The sequence below is a fragment of the Ursus arctos genome, unplaced genomic scaffold (assembly GCF_023065955.2).
Source record: "Ursus arctos isolate Adak ecotype North America unplaced genomic scaffold, UrsArc2.0 scaffold_3, whole genome shotgun sequence".
NCBI classification, from domain to species: domain Eukaryota; kingdom Metazoa; phylum Chordata; class Mammalia; order Carnivora; family Ursidae; genus Ursus; species Ursus arctos.
This window is the reverse complement of record NW_026622985.1, coordinates 12,663,651-12,682,678: the sequence shown is the minus strand read 5'-3', so window position 1 is coordinate 12,682,678 and position 19,028 is coordinate 12,663,651. Positions and strand designations below refer to the sequence as shown.

Below are 19,028 nucleotides of genomic sequence, written 5' to 3'. Positions count from 1 at the left end.
ACAAACTGATGGTTGCCAGAGGGGAGGTGAGTAGGGGAATGGCTGACATAGGTGAATGGAAAAAGAAAAAAAGATAAAAAAGTTACACATGGAATTACCATATGGTCCAGTAATTCCACTAGTAGGTACATATCCCAAAGAAATGAAAGCAAACACTTAAAAAGATACTTGTATACCAATGATCGCAGCAGCATTATTCACAATAGCCGTAAGGTGGAAACAACTCAAGTGTACATTACAGATGATGTATGAACAAAATGTTATATACAATGAAATATTATTCAGCCATAAAAAGGAATGAAATTCTGATAGATGTACAACATGGCTGAACTTCCAAAACATGATGCCAGGTGAAATAAGCGAGACACAAAAGGACAAATATTGTATGATTCCACTTAGATGAGGTACCTAGAACAGGCAAATTCATAGAGACAGAAAGTAGACGAGAGGTTATGGGGGGAGGAATGAGAGTGGAGGGTTATTGTTTCATGGGTACCAAGTTTCTGTTTAAGATGATAAAAACATTTTGGAAATAGGTAACGGTGATGATTGTATAACATTATGTATGTACTTAATGCAATTGTATACTCAGAAATGGTTAAGATGGTTAATTTTACATTACACATATTTTACCTGAGTAAAAAGAAAATGCATTAATTCTAGTCTTTCCTTTTGCAATTTCTATCCTGTCTTTGGAACTTTGATTATCTGTCTCATTAATGTTTCTTTTCTCTCTCATGAAAGAAAGACATGTGACTTGTCTATGGCCATTTAAACAAACTGCTTGAGTAGCCATGAATTTTTAAACATCCAAATAAAAGTGGAGAAGTGAAAAAACATGGTGGATAAACATGAATAAACAAAAAATAGAATATTTGAAAATTCTGTGGGTTTAGTCAGAATTTGTTATAACCCCATGAGTACAGTGAGTCAAGTTTAATTATCGATGCCATAAAGTAGTCTGAGTCTAGAGTTTTCTTCAGCTTTACCATTTATGATTTTATAAAGCTGTCCATATGGGTCCACTTGGTTTGGGCTCGTAGGCAAATTGGTCTCCAGCCAGGTGCTCCATCTTCTTACGTATCACAGAGAGCTGAAACGTTCCCCTGAAGAGAAACTTTTAAAAATCCCACAGACTCAAATTTAGATTTGGCAATCACTGTGCCGTGATGTTTAAGTGTTTTAGGCTTAGCAATAAATAATGTTTTCAGGTTTCCCATGTCCCGTGTCTTAGTTGCTGTGCTGTTTGTATCTATAAGCAAAAACACTAGACATAAGAGTAAATTAAGTCTAATAGGGTCTCTCATTGGTCAAGATTGTTCTTTCCACCTCATCATCTCGGATCCTCCTCATTTTTATTATGAATGGTGAAGTGAAATGAAAGAAGTAAGGAGGAGAGAAGTTCATTTGTTCATGAGATAGCGTTCCTCAAGGAATCAGTTACAAGTTTGAATAACCTTCATGATATTTACTCTGATATATCTTTGTCTTCACCTCTTATACTTTTACATCTTTATTTTAAGACTTTCTGGCCTTCATCTGGCAGGTCCAGTGTTAGGGGTCTGTGGGACAGAGGACTGACCCATTCAAATATATATTATCTTGCATCCAACTTAATCAGAAGGGATACAATAGGAACTAAAGGCCAAATGCCATTTAACAGCAACTTTCCCGATTCAGCCAGTCTCACACTTAATTCAAATGAAACTACTCTAAGTCCTTTCTGGAACAAGACAAGGCATAAAGAAACAAAACAGTAATATGTGGAACTATTTAATGCAAAAAACATGAATATGCAATAGTATATTTTTTATCTTTGCTCCTTGGATTCAGATGAGCTCCTCTTTTGTCATTGGCCTAGGGTTCTTTGGTGAAAGGGGAGTTTGTTATAAATTAGCCTGTTTAAAACATCTTGATGTGTGTTACTGTTCTCAGAGAGTATAAATATAATACATCTGTTCATCCACTGTGCATGGAGTTAACTGTGACAAGACATAAGTAGCCGGGAGTACGTAGCTAGGTTGACCAAGTGAGTACTTAGTCAATACCCAGTGGTTGAAAATCTGAGCATTTGGAAAGGGACACACACACACACATATGCACACATGTATATCCACGTACACACAATACATACAGGGGCAATTATGTATATGCCCCTGACAGTGACATGCCCAGTGGACAGAGAGACAGAAAAAGCAATGGGCACAGGGCGGAGGGCAGCATTCATTAAGGCTTTACTTGTCAAACTAATTTCTGGGGGTTCCTTGCTCTCTCCACACAAGGCAGAGAATTATTCTCACAGAGTTAACAGCATCACAGCATGCTCCCTTATGGCAAACACAGAACTCCTGGAAAGTCTCTGAGGAGTGATATATCTTAAGTTAAGTGGAAATCCTATACTCCAAAGATCTTCGATTCCTGAGTAGAGATTACACTGATAGAGACAAATTGGTTATTTCCACCCAACCCTCCAATCCCCACTGTTCAGCTTAGTATTGAAAATCGAAAGTAAACCTTTATTTATTTACCTTTACTGCAAGACTTGCTTGGTGGAAGTTTGTTGATGTGCAGCAAATCCCTAGTGGGAAATTACTAGAACTAACAAGACTAGGAATATTTGTTTTCAAATGGATTTTTAAATTGACCTTGATAGTTTTCAATGTTTCTTAATTAGTGTTTGCAAATCTGCTGATTTTATGAAAAATCTGTTTCTTGCTGTATTAGAGTGTAGCATCACAACAAAATTAGCATTCCATATGTTGTTTTGTTAAACATACTTGGTGACTTTCTTTAAAATCCCTTGGGAAATGTTTTGAAATTTGTTGAAACAAATATGCAACACTTGAAATTAAATGGTGATTATCACCACATTGTTCTTTCTTTAAAGCATCGCCTGTGTTTGGATTCATTTAGGAGTGCTATCACTGAACACATACCCTCCAGAAATTACTTGTGAATGGGTAAGGCTTAGATACAAGCCTTTCGACCTAGCTAAGTACAAGCAGCTTGCTACAGAATTCTAGCAATGCCATGATGCCATGATGAAGGCCATCTACCTTACCAAAGGCTGGAGTGGCAAAAATCCACCATAAAAAAGACTGTATTTAGGTTTTCTCTTCTCTAAGTGGAATGAGAAAATTCAGTTCCATTTTCCCAAAATTTCCTTCAGAACTCTGAAATAGAAACAGAGGTTGATATTTCATCTGAAATTGGACAACAGGGTTGCCTCGCATTGGTAGCACTGATCATTAACATTCAATCATTTATTGCATCTGAGGTACGGAAGGAGTTGTCATGTCCATGTCTTCATTTCAGACTTAAAATTTAGCCAACGAACAAATTGAACATCTACTATGTGCCAGGCGTTATGCTAGGGACTGAGGTTTCTGATAGGAATAGCACACAGTGGGTCAATAGCTCTAATATCAGGGCATCACAGTTTAACAGGCAAATAATGGGCCTCATATTAGGGCTAGGGGGAGGTGCTCAGAGATTTCCCAGGGGAGTCGGTGTTTAAGCATAAAAGCAAATGCAAGTTTACCAGATAGAAGAGGCAGGAAAGGGTCTTCCAGGAGGAGTGCCTGATTCATATGAGGCACCAAAGTGTAAAAGTTTGCAGGTTGTTGGTGACGGTGTGATGGCCATTCGTTCAGTGTGGCTGGAACATGGGGGTCAGACTGGGCCTGGGGGTGGGGGAAAGCATTTGAAAGGTAGGTGGTGGGTGTGTTTTTCCACCATGCTGAGGAGTTTGGATATGGAGAGATTCCAAAAAATTTTAAGGGACAGATATTGATGAGTTGTATGAGACAGAGGTGAAGAGTCTGAACACACTGGAAGTGAATCCTGTAACAGTGGGAATTAAAAGCTCTCCTTTTGGGGCGCCTTGATGGCTCTGTCAGGGAAGCATCTGCCTTTGGCTCGGGTCATGATCTCGGGGTCCTGGGATCAAACCCTACCTCAGGCTTCCTGCTCAGCAGGGCGTCTGCTTCTCCCTCTCCCTCTGCCCCTCCCCCTGTGTATGCGCTCTCTCTCTCTCAAACAAATGGATAAAAAAAAAAAAAAAACAACTTTTTTAAAAAAAAAAGGTCTCTCCTCTTTTTAGGTCTGAGAAAGATTTAGGAAGACCCGATTTCACTTGAAGGAATGAAGGTCAGAGAGAAGGAGTCTTGATGAACTCCAAAGTTTGTAGTTGTGCTTACTGAGGAGATCATGGTTAGGGATATAGTAGAGGTTTTGAGGGGAAGGAAATGAGTTCTATTTTGGACATGCTGAATTCGAGTTTAGTGTGGAATGTGTAGGAGGTACGGATCTTTGCCTTGGCTCAGATAGTGGAGCGTTTCCTGCCTCCCTGTAGCTCCCCGTAGTGGTTAGGGCTTTTCTTCCAATGAGAGGAGGGCCCAGGCAAGTGAGAGGGGTTAATGCTTGCCCCTGGTAGCAGCTGAGCGCCACGTGCTTGCATGTGCCACTGAAGGGGCTCTCTCTAGCCTCCTGTCCTTTGGCCACCCATGGAACAGAGCTTGCTAGTGTGTGGACTCCTTTCCTGTGCCTTCCAGTTATCCTGTCATGCTCGCTCATGGTCAGACTTGAAGAATTTGTTAAAAAACTTTATCTCTTTGCTTTGTAGCAGCATTTACGGCAGTCATCTCTTCTTCCCACACTCTGCCAAAGGTGAAATACTTCCTGTGCTCCACCTCTTCCCTTTGGACTTTGGTTCACCTGGTTGCCCTGCTTCTTTAAGCTCTAGGGTGTGCTCAAGAGAAGTCATGGTGTCTAAATTATTTGGCTTTTTCTCATTGGTAGGGTAAGAACCTCTTGTGGCTTTCTGAATTCTAAACGGAAGCGGTACTCCCTCTAGAGGATCAATTTTGATAATTAAAGAGCTGGCAATTGCTCTGCAGCATGATCTGGAAGGACAGCTTCTGGCAGGTAGTCACGGTAGGACCATAGGTGTGCTGGAGGGGCTTTTCTAGGTTCTTGCCCAAATCAGAGCTGTTTCCATTAGTCTGCTTTTACCTACTATTTCTCTTACCCCTCAGCACCTTGAGGATACCACCTTGCAACTGAGGGTACATAAAGCAAAAAGCAAACCTGAACCCTAAACCTCTGATGATTCAATATGGACATATTGGTTTGGAAACTCAGACTATGGCAGTGAAAAATCTAACCAAGGCAAAAGAAATATGGAGGAGGGGATAGTTGGACTCATACATTGGATTTTTCTTCTGTGAGGTAGATGTTGGGGTTGGGTGGTCCACACACTTTCTCTGTAAAGGGCCAGCCAGACTGTGAAGATTTCAGGCTTTGCAAGACTTAACAGTCTGTCGCAGTCACTCTTGCAACTGAACTCTGCCATTGAAAAAAGCAGCTGTGGTTAATACATGAATGGATGTGGCTGTGTTCTAATAAAACTTTATTTATAAAAACAGGTGGCAGCTGGATTTGACCTCAGGGCTACAGTTTGCTGGCCCCCGAGTTATAGAATTGATTCAGAAAATTTGGCACACTATGTCACCATTTTGGTCACGACAGTCTATTTACATCACATGCTTTTGCAAGGAAACTCATTGAACCAAGGCCTGACCTAATGTAATGAGTCGGAATATTTGCCTGTGAGACAGGATTCCCTATGCTATAATGTGTGTGTGTGTGTGTGTGTGTGTGTGTGTGTGTGTGTGTGTATTCATTTATATATATAAAACAACTGAAAGGAAGGAAACATACCAAAATATTAATCTTTCTTAGATTTGAGTTGTTAAATTGTAGGCAATTTACTTGTTAACAATAAGCAAAGTTTCAAACAATAAGCCTGTATGACTTTTATCATCACCCAAAAATTATTTTAAAATAAAATGACACTAATATATGAATGATGGGGGAAAGGAATGCACTTGAAATTGTTCTGTATGTAAGAATTAATGTTAATCTATTCTGTTTACTTTCTTCAAATCATTAATCGGAGTCTCCGTTTTTGTTTTTGTTTTTTTTTTTTGCTAGAGACTTATCATTCCTTTAGACTCTGCTTTAACATCTGAGAGTGAAGATAATTTTGTAATATAAAAAAGGCTTACTATTACTAAGCCCTGGGCCAGTGGTTCTTGTTAACATGGCCTGTCATAGGGGCTGGGCTTAACTTCCTGTACCCAAGGATGGAAGGACTCAGATCTCTTTAATAATTAGTTTTCCTTTCTGCTACTGAATTGGACACCCTAAGAGACATTAATTAATAAAGAACAGCCTTTAGTATATTAGGAATGAAGATAATTTTCCAACCTCCAAAGGGCCCAATATTAGTCTGGTCTAGATAAAAGGCACTTGCTAAATATATTCTCTTAGAAGTAGAACCACATCCAACTTCCTGTGCCGTGGGAAGAATGATGCCCTTTGACTAGAAGCCCTAGATCCTACAGAAGTAGGGTGGGCACTGGAAACACGTTGTGGATGTGGGCAGGTATCATTATCAGGACTGGCCTTTGGGCAGTTGAAAAATAGGCAGGATTCCTTGTTACTGTCTTCCTACTTCCCTGTTCTGTAGTGTTCTCCCGATTCTGTATTACTATTCAACCACTATTAAGATCTAAGACACAGCTTTTGTCCCCTAGATCTCTTTTTTTATTCAGAGGCTGATGAAGCCTGCTTTCTGCTTTTAGTCACACTGGGCAGAATCTGTTAGTCCACTAATTCATGAAACACACTGTTGACTTAAGTGACCAAATTGCGATTCTGCTCAGGTGTATTCTGCAGTGTTAAAGGGAACATGGTTTTGATGGAAGGAACGAAGGTCTAATGTAATGGTGGATACATTTCTGGGCCTAGTCTGTTACTGCTGTATTTGCATTCCATCTTTATGGAACGCTCTTTCTACAGACAACCTCGGGGATTCCTCCCTCATTCAGGGCTCTACTCAAATGTCACCCCAACAGAGAGGATTTACCTGACATGGTGCTCTTCCTTTATTCTCTGTTCCCTTTCCTGGCTTCATTTTCATCATATTACTCATCAACACCTGGCTTTAGATATAGATTTGTATTGTGTGTGTGTGTGTGTGTGTGTGTGTGTGTGTGTGCATGTGCGTGCGTGGGTGTGTGTGCACGTGCGTGCGTGCGTGGGTGTGTGTGCAGATGTGTGTGTATTTGTGTGTGTGCACGTGTGGCCTTTCTCTCCACTAGAATATAAACGCCATGAACTCAGTTATTTTATTGTGTTCGTGGTTACGTTTCTAGCACCTAGAACAGAGCTTGGGCATAATATACAAACAACAAATATCTGTAGATCGTTGGGTGACTGCTTCACTTGGAGCACCTACAATGCAGTCTTCTTAATCTTGGGTTCTTGTCTCCTGCCCAGCACATAATCAACTAAACAAAGAAGGAATAGCATGACTACACCAAAAATACTTACTAAGGGAATTCAGTCATAAGTCCCAGTCACTTACCAAAGACACAACTAATATTAGATCCACAAGTTCCTTTCCTAGAGCCTTGTTTTCAGGACATTTGGCCGTTGTGACTTTGGTTTGGCTCTGCTGTTATTTTTACATGGTGTTAATGTGTTCCTGACATATTTCAGAGACCGGGCTTGTCATTTACTTTGAGGGGTCCCATGAATTTCTCTCTTACACTTTTGAAATGAAATTTCAGAATTGACTCAAATTTATTGTTTCAATCAAAATGGATTTGATTTACAGATGTCTGATCCCTTAAAAACAGATCTAAAAAAAGAAAGCTTCCATCAACTTCAATTCTTGTTTTCTTGTCTCCTCTAAACAAGAACTCAGAACTTTCTATAAGACATTTTCTATAAGACTTTATTGTGTTAAAAACATCAGTGCATGTTAAATCAAGTACATTATATTTGCTCATGTTTTAAGGTTCGTTTCATCAGGGAAGTAGTATAATCCACTAGCAAGTTGTGTATACCTTTTCAGAATGTGATTATTGCTCATAAAAGTGGTTTTAATTGAAAATTTTATGTCATGGATAGCCTATAGCAGTCTTAGAGCCACATACCTATATTTATGTGTCTATAATTTATGTTTTAAGATTCCCTATACAACACTCTTTTGAAATTACTAAAGGGGTTTTCTTTATTTTTTTGTTATTCATCTGGGTAACTTAAAAAAAATATTGCTGTTATGTTCAACTGTTGGCACCGTTGCAGGCAACTAAAAGCTTAAGAAAATCATTCCCCCTCCTGTCCCCTCCCAAAGCCACATCTAAAAAGGTCACAAAAGGAAACACACAATTCAAATAATCTCCATGCTGTATCTGAGATTAACTTGGACACAGATGTTTTAACTTATAGTTTGATCTGGCATAATATATACATTTAACAAAATCCTGTTTTGTATTGCTTCTATAAACACTGAAGTCTGATAAAAGTGTATTGATTTTTCTGCTATTTAAGAGCTTTTGAACCAGTGCTTAAAGTGGGTTTTCTCCAAGGCCTAAATTAACTCTTTCAGCTTTTGACTATGGTTTCTGTGTAGGGGTGTGTATTCATGCAAGTATGTGTTTGTTTATGCTTGAAATGGATTAGAATGGCAAACCATTTTGTGGTCTGCAATATTTTACTTGCTAGGGATAATCATTAGACTTTGTTCTTGATTTTTTTCTTAGAAGATGAAATGATTCAACACTGTTCATTACTGTTCATTTCCTAACCACATTGTAATCGTTATAGGCCTGCCTATTATCTGAAATGTCACTGAAAATATTAATGCAATGTGAAGACGGTTTGCCTCCCCCATTCTGAACATTTAAATATGGACATCATATTTCCTTCTCCTGGTCCTCAGGCCTTAACATGCAGGCTCTTCCGGAAGTGACTCAGGAGACATCAGTCTAGTTTAAGTCTGTCTTGCTTTCAAAGCCATTCCCACGTCTCTTCTTTCTTGGCCCACATTCTAACACCTCACAAGGTCAGCCTCCCGCCTCGTGAGGAGCACACCAACTGCCACAACCAGACCAGAATTGTGACCTTGGTAACTCCTGGGGAAAAAGATACCCCTAAATTTAAAAGATGTGGAAAGAAATGTCACATCCAGCAACACCATGACCGTCTGAAGCTACAGAGACTGTTGCTAAGTGGAATCTCTTATGGTATGAAAAGATAGGTTCTGAGTTAGATAAGACACTGGCTAATTAATATGAGGGCTTACTAGACATTGTCATTTACAAAAGGTCTTCACACGAATGACTGTAGTTGGGCCAGAAAGTGTAACTTTCTGAAGTAGGTTCTTAGCTATCTCTACATTGCAAATGATGACATAGTCCCAAGAGGGGGAAAGTGGTAGACGAAGAACCTAAATCCTGCATTTCTTTTATTTCATCAGATAGAGGGTATAATGGACAAACAAGCATTTAATTCAGTGGAAAGTTAGGCAAATGGCGATTTTGCTAATGCTAAGTGAAATAAGTCAAGCAGAGAAAGACAATTATCATATGGTTTCTCTCATCTATGGAACATAAGAACTAGGAAGATCGGTAGGAGAAGAAAGGGATAAAGAAAGGGGGGGTAATCAGAAGGGGGAATGAAACATGAGAGACTATGGACTATGAGAAACAAACTGAGGGCCTCAGAGGGGAGGGGGTGGGGGAATGGGATAGGCTGGTGATGGGTAGTAAGGAGGGCACGTATTGCATGGTGCACTGGGTGTTATACACAACTAATGAATCATCGAACTTTACATCAAAAAAAATTAAAATTAAAATTAAAAAAATTTATTTGCCTTTTTTAAAAATAAGGGACATATCAAAAAGAAATAAGCAAAAAGATAAAATCAGGGGCATATCTTATTGTAAAATAATAATTAAAGCTATGAAAATAAAGAAAAAACCAAATGCATAATCCCAAACTAGAAACTATAAATTTTTTTTGTAAAGGATTCTCTCCATACCTTAAAGAGCTTTCTTGAACAAGACTTACAGAATGTAAACATCTATTTCAGTGATTGCCATAAAAACCACTGTACAGAGAACGTGCCTCTCAGCTACCAGAGGCTGGCTGCTTCCCTGGGACAGAGCTTCCAAGCTCCCTTAGGCCAGGGAGCAGCATTGCTCATCACTTCATTACCTCTGCAGTGTAAACATGAGGCGTGGCTTATCCACACATGGGCTGGAAGGTGACATTGTAGGCATGTCATGGCTCTTGGGAAACCCAGAACACTGTCTCAGGTGAAGTTATTATTTACTGACATCAAGATTGCAGAAGTGTTTAATGTGTTTGTGGAGATTTTCTTGAACTTCCGTTTATAAAGGAAAAATATCTTCCTTTAGTAGCAAACATTTAATAACTTCCTCGGTGATCATGGGGGTTCTACTGGCAACAGGGGAAGGCAAGAGAATAGTGTCGTTCTGAAGGGTGTGGGTTTAAATCCTGGCCCTGCTACTGACTAGCTGTGTGATCTTGGGTAAGTGAATTTTCTCTTTGAGCCTCCATCTTTCTCACCTGCAAGACGTAAATAATAACATCTACCTGGAAGGGTTGTTTGAAAAATTGTAGGGAACGTACGCATTGGCCCAAGATGACTTTGAAGAAATCACGTATTTAATTTATGGGACGAATGGGACTTTGGCTCATGAAAAGTTTCATCACGGGACATATATCCTACCAAGGACCTGTAACTCCATGACCTGAAATGCCAAATGAGGGAGATGAGGGTAGGGGGCTGAAAGGGGAGATTGTAAGGAACAGCTGAACCCTCAGGAGACGCGTAGTGACTCCCCTTCCTCCTGTGGTTGCTGAACCTTTTGCGAAGGCAGCAGTCATCAAATCAGTAGAGTGTGAATGTCATCCCTTTGCTTAATATCTCTTCCCGTGTGTCTTTGACTTATATCGGCTCATTTTATCCACCAAATTTGCTTTTATTATCTTCGGCTCTGTAGAGCCAGCACATCTCTGCAGGAATGAGCTGGATCTGCTTCTGCTTCTCACAGCCCTGACAGAACTGTCAGCTTCATTTCCATCATGAAATCTTGGTAGCTCGTCAGGGTGTCAGAACTCCGTGTTTCCCGTCCCAGGTTGAATTGGCACAGCTGGGGCGGAGAGGAATCTTCTTTAGACTTGTGAACTGAGCAACTTGGATTAGCGAATCATTGAGAAGATAAAAATGTGGGCTTGAATTTTTACTGTAAAAAAAACCCTCAATTATCTGAATGTCAAAAAGATCATAAAAATGAACTTGGAATTAATTCTGTGGGTCGTTGAAAGTTACATTATGCAAAATAATCAGACCCTCTGATCCCTTTGAGAGACCTGTGGTCTATTCTGCACATATATTTGCCTTAAGAGGCTTTTAATCTTATTAAACCTTGAGTCCTAACCCAAGTGATAAAGTTGATATCAAAAGTAAGAGGCAGAAATGTAGACAGTTCTTCTCCCACCAAAATATGAAGTACGGCATCCAGAGTTGATGATACGTAGCTTGCTTCCACAAAAGCGAAGGCTGCGTGGCCACATTGTTATCAAACTTCACTTGCGTGGAGTAAGGAAAATGTAGGTTTCAAGAGAAGTGACTGCATTTGGGTAGCAGCTCAGTGGTGTTGGTAATACATTTCAGGAAACAAGAATTTTTTCTAGTTACCTGAAGTTGCTACTGTTTTTATTCTTTTTTTAGATATTATTTATTTATTTGTCAGAGAGTGCGCACACGTGCAAGTGAGCACAAGCAGGGGGAGTGGCAGGCAGAGGGAGAGGGAGAAGCAGGCTCCCCGCTGAGCAGGGAGCCTGATGCAGGACTCGATCCCAGGACCCTGGGATCATGACCTGAGCCGAAGGCAGACGCTTAACCAACTGAGCCACCCAGGCGCCCCTCTACTGTTTTTAATCTTAAGACTGACTTATTTTAAACATCATGAGTAGATGTACAGTTGTGTATATTTCACTCTGTATTTTTTAGCTAGAATAGACTAGCGATAGCTTTTTCAGAAAGACACAGAATTAACATTATAGATATTTATTCTTCCATTTACTTATTCAACAAATATTTGCCTAGTGACCATCCAGTAACGGTTGCCATATAAACCTCATCTTGAAGAAAGGACATGGCCCTGTGAAGCCCGGGAAGGAAAAGGTTCAAAGCAGAGACAGCCTAAAGGTGGGAAAGAGCTTGGCAGGTTTGCAGAAGCGAAGAGCAGTGTGGTTAGAGCTCGGTGAGAAGGAGGAGGAGGACGGGAGGAGCAATCGCCTGAGAAAGGTAGACTGGAGCACAGTTCAGTCTTGCGGGGCTGTTAGTGGAACACGTGGAGCTATCGCCCTCAACTTGCAGCCACCAGGCTCCTGTACGTCATCACATGCTGGTGATGTTTTTATTTTGTAATGCTTCTGAGGTTCTTTCCTCTAGTGTCTTCCTTTATTATTGTTAATTCTTGGACTTTGCAGCAATGACTGCATTTGCTGCCAGGGTTCATCTTCTTTCTTTCTAATTCACTTTCTGTTGGGTCAAAGGGTCAACCAAACTAATTAGGGCTATATCTAAGGTAAGAGTGACAGAGCCATGAATTTGAGGCAGAGACAGTCTCCTCTGGGCAAAATCTATAAGGCTTTATAAATGGACCACTTTCTTCTAGACCTCAGTGTCCCCTTCTGTAGAAGCTGGCTAATGAGCAAAACACCCCATACGTGTCCTTGCAGTCTGTAATTTGACCTACAGTGGTTTTATAAAAGATCTTTAAACATTAATTGCATTTTGTTGTGCTTACCATAGTTAAGCTTGCCACATCTTAATTGTCTGGAAGTGTTAGCTATTTCTTTAAATAACAGCACCTGCGACGCATTCATATTGACTACGAGAAACTAAAAAATTCAAGTGTTGAGAATCTAAGTGTCCAAATGAGGATTGGTATTGAATTATAAATCATCTCTCTGCTTACATTTTTCTTCATCTCACTACAAAATGGATTATGAGAGAGTGTGAACTCATGCGCACATTAGAGCCTAATGATTTCCGCATTTGGGAATGTATGTTGTTATTTTCCTATTTTGAAACTCTAGATTCTAAACTTTTTGTGCACAGGAGTGTGCAGTTGCGCGCGGACACGCACTATTAACTCTTTGAGGGGAGAAGCTGGCTCTTCTCTTTTCATATCACTGCTGCATTGGCCTCAGCATTTTGAGCAGATTAGATGCTCAAGAAAATGCTTCTTGAATGAATGCATAAATGAGTAGAATCCGTTGGCTTGAATCCGACTTAGACTTTGCTAAATGTATCAAGAGTTAGCACTCAGCTGCTTTTCTGTCTTCAGAAAAGCTTTTGTCAGGCACTGGTTTCTTAAAAATAAAGTGTGAATATGTGGTATTCTAGAATTCTCTGGGATTATGTAAGAATGTGTAAGATGGTCTTCAACCGTCTCAGGAGAAAAGGGTTAGTAAGAAACACTTACATAGAAATCAAATAGTTTCAGACAGTGGTCAACCTCAGCAAAATATTTGCAAAACAGTCATCAAGTGACTTTTTCCCTTAGCTTTTGGAATGAGAAGCTGTCCACTTACCTCCAGATCTCACGCCTGGCTAATTGCAGGGAGGGATGAGCGGAAGGCAGGGTGCTGGACAAGTGCTGACATGTGTCCCGAATGTGGCATCTTATTTCCTGCAGGCTCAGGTCTGCTTAGCATTACACAGTGCTTAGCTTTGGTCAGGATGTGGTCAGTTTGTTGGAAGGTGCATAATATGAAATTGGCTTTCCAGGAGGAAAGCTCCCGAAAATTTACACTGTGCATGCAAATTTTTGTGTAGAAAATTGTCTGTAAAAATTCAGGATGCGGGGTGGCGGGGGAAGGGGGGTAGAAAATTGGTTTGGCAGCAAGGAAAATATTTCTTTTGCCTCCCCCAAGAAAAAAATTCCATAGGCTTATCATCTATATTTGGAGAGAAATAAATTCATCCCTGGAAATATTTTGGGATCACTGGCTCTCACGTGGCTTGGACTCCATTCATCAGTGGTCAGATGATTCTGGAGAGCTTTGTGGGGGTCAAGGAAGGAGACATGAAGTGGTGGGCTGGAGGGCCTTGCAAGGATGCAAGGTTACCCTTGTGTTAGAACAACCCTTGAAGATCATGAAGAAATAGTGGGAATTATTTATTGAATTAATCTGTGCCTCAACTTAATGGGGATTATCTTTAGTTTGAAGAGCAGTGGGTGGAAAAAGGCATCTGGGGAGAAACTTTAACTTCTGGAAGAAATTTATGATTTTAGTCTTATCATATTACTGTATATTTAAAGTATTAACTCTTCCTTAAGAATAAGCAGCTACATTGATGATGTGTGAGGTCCCCACCAGCTTTAGATGCTGGGATTAATAAAGAATGAAGGGTGTGTCTGAGACAGACCCGATACGTCTCCTTATTTCTAAATAAAATAGTGTCATTGGTTGCACTCATTGTGGCATCAAATTCTGTGGAACAAGAAGAGACAAGACATAAGCCGTGCGGGTAAGTGATTCATGCTGATGAAGAGATCTGTCCTCAGAATTGTTCGGAGAGTTGGCTGTGAAATCCGGGTGTGAGGAAGATGAGAGGAACAAAAAAAAAAAAAATGCATCCTATCAGAACGTGTGAGCACGGACGTTCACTTTTTCTTTCATCTTGAGCTGTGACCTCTCCAGACTGCTTGCTCAGTCTTTCCTTGTACCGGAACAACTTAAAAACAACTCCCCCCCCCTTTTTTTTTTAAACCAAAAACTGCATAAAGCAGCTCCTCTGGGTCTCTGACTTTGACAAGATTCATTCTGAAATGGTCCTGCGGTCCACAACCTATACAGAAAATTTGTTACTTTTATAACAGAATAATCAGACAAGATTTTCCAGAGTCCAGCTGCGGATCCTTCGATTGTCGTCATGTTACTCAGAACAGAACAACTGTTTGAATCGAAGCCAAAGATGTCCTTGAATCATTTGGTATCAGGGCACTAATGAGCTCTGCAGACATTTCAAATTCCTTTTCCTTCCCTTCTCTCCCTCCCCTTCCACCTTAACCAGGTGTGACTTAATCCAGTCTACTTTTCCCCTAAGTAATAAACTGTAATAACACACACGCACGCACACACACACACACACACCCCTACATGCATATGTGTATGTATACACATAAGATTTATGTATAGACAGTTATTTTAGTGTGAAGGGAGTTTTCAAAACAATGGGTCTCTTTTTTTAAATAAGCACTAGATACTTTATTGATGTGTTTCATGAACAGGTATATAGAAGCAGAGCTTCAATTCATTGTTTCCTAGGGTCTTTAGAGGTGACAGATACCTTAACGATCTGGTAAGCCAACTCGGTTTTTGGAGATGAGAAAACCGAGGCTCAGGGTTTGAAGAGATTTCCTCATGATCACTCAGGTAGTGGCTGGTAGAGCTGGACTGGGGCCAGCCTGTTGAACTCCTGTGCTCTTTCCTCTTGAACACATGATTTGAGAGCTTCGTTCATAAATCTCACCTCTCCCATTTTTCTCCACTTAAAATTGTCTGCCAGGCACGGGCCAGTTTTATTCACCTATGATGCTTCCTTTTTCTTGTTTTTCATGATGAGTTTGTGAAATTATATGATACTCAAGTCATATGTTATGTGAACACCTCGAATTTCTATTTGTCTCGTATGCTCGCTGCTCCCTCCCCTTTCTCTCACCTCATCTGTCTGATGAACTCCCACTGATAACCAAGGCTCAAGTCCTCTGCGAGTCTGTGCAGAGTGAAACCTTCCCCAGACAGCTGCCGCACCTCCCCCATCCCTCACATCTTGCCAGCTTCCCCTTCTCTGTGCTCTAGCAGCCATTTGTGTACATGACCATCCACGCTTTTGACATGGTCTTATATTGATTGATTCATTCATTCACTTCACTCTCTTTATCCCCAGTTCCACAGTATAGAAAGTGGAATTCTTTGCAGAACAGACCTCTAAATAATTTAAACCCTTTTAACCTTTATTTCTCATTTTGTTTCTGAACACATACGTCATCTCAAAGGGGGTCCTATTAGTTTTGTCTCATAGGTTGTTGGTACATCAGCTTTTACCTTCAATTAACTGACATTTATTGAGCACTTACTATTACAAATAAACATAGGAGTTGCTCCTATGGACATTCCAGTTCAATCCTTACAGCAGTCATAGGGAGGTAGGTTGTCATACTCAATGTATAGCTATGGAAACTGAATTGCAGAAACTACGCATCTTGCCCAAGATCCATTTTGTGGCTGGATCTGAAATTAATTCAAACCCAATCATTGGAACCAGGGTTCAAGTATTTTTTCTCTTACCTCTGTTCTTATCTCATTCAGCACTTTCTTCAGTACGCCTGTACTTCAATAAGATGTAAGAGTGGCTTTGGGGAGGGAAGTTGAGAGAAGTTTTGGAAATGTGGGGAAAAATTCATTGAATTATCTGCCTTGTATATATTTATTCAAAAGTCACCACCACCAAAGTGAAAAAGGTTGAAACCGTTACACTTTTGAAAGAAGGGGACTAAGGCTCCCTCAATCTTTTCTTTGCTATTATTGCCTTTAATTTCTGTTTATAACTTGTCTGGTGTAATTTCTGACCACCAATAACATATATATATATATATTTTTTGAAGATTTTATTTATTTATTTGACAGAGAGAGAGAGAGACAGCCCGTGAGAGAGGGAACAGAAGCAGGGGGAGTGGGAGAGGAAGAAGCAGGGAGCCTGATGCGGGGCTCGAACCCAGGACCCTGGGATCGTGACCTGACCTGGAGGCAGACGCTTAACGACTGAGCCACCCAGGCACCCCAGAGTTGCAATTCTTTACTCTAGATAAGCTATACATATTATTTTACTGTCTTCCAGCTTTAAGTGAGAAGTCTGATCCATGTCTGATTCTTTTTTCTTTTGTAAGGAAATCGTTCTTTCAATCCAGAAGATTGTATGATTTTGTTTTTAAATCCTTGGACTTAAGGATTTTTTAAAGTCACATGTGTCTAAATGTATTTTATCATCAATTCTATTTAAAACTCAGTGGATTCTTTCAAGTCTTTCTTCCTCTTGGAAGTTTTTTTGTTTGTTTGTTTTTTTGTTTTGTTTAATACTTATTTTTCCTCTGTTAGTTCCTCCTTCCTACCTCCCAGGGTTCCCACTGTTTGGATGTTAAGGGCTCCTGGATTTATCCATAGTTGATTTTTCTTTTTCTCATGATTTCTATCTTTTTGCATGTTTTCTCTTTGACTTCCTAGGCTATTAATTTGACTCTCGATGAGACCAACTTGTCTTTCAGTTTTTATAACAAATTTTTTTTTTACAAATTATGGTGGTTTTTGGTTTTGTTTTTTAAACACTCTGGTTAGGGTACCACAAGCAGTTGTGGTCATGGGGAATGGTAGAGGGCAGGTTGTCTCTGACCTCAATGCAGCCACAGGTGGATGGTGAGCCTTATGTCCAAACACCAGAAATCTTCTCTGTTCCTTGGTTTCCACACCATCTGTCAGCCTCAGTGGGAGAACATGCAGCCTACCTGTTCAGTATTACTCAGTATCTTGGGCTCCAAGGACACCATAGGCCCAGCTTTTCAGAACCAAGTCCAGAGACGCTCTTTGCTTGGTCACCAGGGAAGCAAGAAGGTCCAAAGGAGAGCAGTCCCTTTCATGTATTCCTAATATGACATCCCTTAGGTCTGTTTGACAGCCTGTTGGCCTCTCCACCTGCTTGGCCCAAGACAGTTGCTTGGGTTGGAGTGGATTTTGGGAATGGAGGAAAGAGAAGTAGGTTAAGCCACCTCATTTCTAGCACAAAGGCAGCCTTGATGATAAGACAGAGCATTTGTCAGTTTTTAATTCTTTAAGAAGAATGTAACAAGTACACGCTTTTTGACTGTGAGTAGTTTTCTTTTGGCATTGTATTATCAAGGTACTCTGTTCTGGCAGTTTCATGGTAGTTTGAGCCTTATGCTGATTTTTTTGTTGTTGCTTCTAATTGTTTAAAAACTCTAAACGTGTTTTATTGTTTGAGCACAATATGGCTTTCCAACAGCTTATGTGTTCATAAATTTCAAAGAGCCTCTAATATTTATCCCCAAGTAGAGGCGTTATGAAAAGATAATCCGGATGAGTTCATTCATTCATTTGTCCCTTCCTTCCTCCCTTCCTCCCTTCCTCCCTCCCTTCCTTCCTTCTTTTCTAACCAGTGTCTACTTCTTTAACCTTATCTCTATTGTAGACACAGTTTTCTTTTGCTCTAACATAGTGGCTCTCAAATTTTAGCCTACATCAGAATCATGGGGAGGGTGTTTTAAAACACAGATGGTACCCCCACTAGCATTTCTGATCCCCTAGGACCAGTCTTTGAGAATGACTTGTATAACTAGTTTTCAGACAATTCCAGTTTTAGCACTAAAGGCCCATGTCCCTGGAAGCCCCCAGTCCTGGCAAACCTGGATGACTGGTCGCCTTAAGTGGAACACACTTAGTTGTCTATTTCAGTCTTCTACAGAGTCTTCTAGAACACCAATGCTTGGCCTTCACTGCTCCATAGTCTGTATTTAATGGGTTTAGGGTGTGTAATGACATCTGGATGTTTAAGACCCTCTAGATGATTCTAATCAGAGGTTTATTAATCATTGCTCTAATTACAAGCCTCACTCCCAGATGAAGACTTTTGTACTAGCAGTTTCTTTGCCTGGAATGTTCTTTCTCTTGAGTGGCTCTCATTCCTGGGTGTCCATTAGAATTGGCTTGGAAACATTTAAATATACCAGTGCCCAGGCCCCACCACCTAAGCCTGGTGAATCAGAGTCTCTGATTCCTTAACTCCCCCAGTGGTTTTCCTGGGCAACCACAGTGGACAGGTATTGTGATCTCTTGGCTGGCTCCACTCGTTCAGTGAAGAAGACCCCTCCTAGCACCTCAATTCAAATTAGCTCCTCAACCCCTCACCCTGACACTTCTCAGTAGCACTTACCACTTTCTCATATTTTCTTCTTTATTTAATTCTCTATTTATTTGTTTCCTGCTTCCTCCCCCCACATACAAGCTCCCTGAAAGCAAGAGTTTTCTGTTGTTGATCTCTGTATCCCCAGATCTCA

General features: G+C 40.4%; 1 protein-coding gene across 8 annotated transcripts in view; it reads left to right on the top strand.

Moving 5' to 3' along the window:
- The window catches only part of SUGCT (succinyl-CoA:glutarate-CoA transferase), a 756,457-nt gene that overhangs the window by 402,131 nt on the left and 335,298 nt on the right, over positions 1 to 19,028 (top strand). The gene's annotated exons all lie outside the window — the stretch shown is intronic.